Below are 835 nucleotides of genomic sequence, written 5' to 3'. Positions count from 1 at the left end.
AAGTCTGGATGTAACAAAGGGGAACCACAACACAGCCTTGCTACATAGTAGTGATGGTGGTGATGGGTGAGGAGGAGAAAGGAAAAAGAAAGGTCATGTTATCTACCTGCTGCTTCTTTGTGTAATGAAATTTTCCTGTCCACACTGCAGCCAAACAGGTTTTGACACTGGGGATCTCCTGGCTTGCTGACTGGCACAGTTCCACCTAGGCAAGCCCAGGAGCTGGTGACCTCCATTTGGGAGGCTGGACAGAATAGGGAGCAGAGCTGGTGAGCCATAATCTGCCTGGAAAGTCAGTCCGCCAGAAGCATGCCCACTTGCTGCCCTACCCCAGTGACTGGCAGTCTCCCAGTCTTGTGAAGCACCAGGAGTCTGGGGTGCAGGGTCTGGTGTCTGACTGATCTTCCTTGACCACATTCACCTCACCAAAGATGGGCAGGAGTCTCTCCAGGCAGCCATTTCTCTCGAACAGCTAAAGTACAGACAGTCAGGAAGAGGCTAGTTGAAATCCAACTAAACTGTGCTGTGCCTAAAATAAAATGAGTTCAGAGACAAGGGCTTTGTGCTACTGTATAAAACAAGCTGAACGTCACAGTGGAAAAACTTCCTTTTTCAGTTGGAAACTTTCAGTTGCTTGCTTAGTTGTTGGGTTTTTTGTTGTTGTTTGTTTGGTTTGGTTTGGGTTTTTTTTATTGGAACATGCTGAGTCAAATCATTTCACGGCAGCAGAACTGCAAATTTTACCAAAGTTCAGTGTAAGGCCATGAAACAACTAGAAATAACTTTTCTTTCTTTTCTTTTCTTTTCTTTTCTTTTCTTTTCTTTTCTTTTCTTT

This window comes from Neopelma chrysocephalum, unplaced genomic scaffold (assembly GCF_003984885.1).
Source record: "Neopelma chrysocephalum unplaced genomic scaffold, ASM398488v2 Primary Assembly neopelma1_59, whole genome shotgun sequence".
Classification (NCBI taxonomy): Eukaryota; Metazoa; Chordata; class Aves; order Passeriformes; family Pipridae; genus Neopelma; species Neopelma chrysocephalum.
Note: the sequence above shows the minus strand (reverse complement) of the source record.